Here is a 369-nt window from a genome sequence, read left to right on the forward strand (position 1 = left end):
CCCGCTGCCCTACACCCTGCCCCTCACCAGCCACTGACCCCCCCCCCACATGCCCCCCCCACCCCTCTGTCCACGCAGCCACCCTCAGCGCTGCTCATCGGTCCGTCCGTATGCCCTCTGCCCCGGCCAGATATCCCCACACGCCTGGCCTGCCTGTCTGTCTCCGTACCCCACTCCATCCATCCGTCCACCCCCTCCCTTTACTCCCACACACCCTATCCATCTCTCTGCCCATCTACACACCCTTCTTTCCTTCCTTCCTTCCTGTGTTATCTGTCTGCCTATCTGATCACCCCCTAGCCCCTCTGTCTATCCATCCATCCTTGCACACTCCCTCCATCTCTCCACCTATCTGTCCTTCCATCCCCA

At 61.8% G+C, this 369-nt stretch overlaps 1 protein-coding gene across 1 annotated transcript in view; it reads right to left on the reverse strand.

Annotated features, from left to right (window-relative positions):
• Window positions 1-369, reverse strand: part of LOC102387048 (kallikrein-15-like) — a 6,125-nt gene that overhangs the window by 4,871 nt on the left and 885 nt on the right. The gene's annotated exons all lie outside the window — the stretch shown is intronic.

Source organism: Alligator sinensis, unplaced genomic scaffold (genome assembly GCF_000455745.1).
Source record: "Alligator sinensis unplaced genomic scaffold, ASM45574v1 scaffold850_1, whole genome shotgun sequence".
In the NCBI taxonomy this organism is placed as follows: Eukaryota; Metazoa; Chordata; order Crocodylia; family Alligatoridae; genus Alligator; species Alligator sinensis.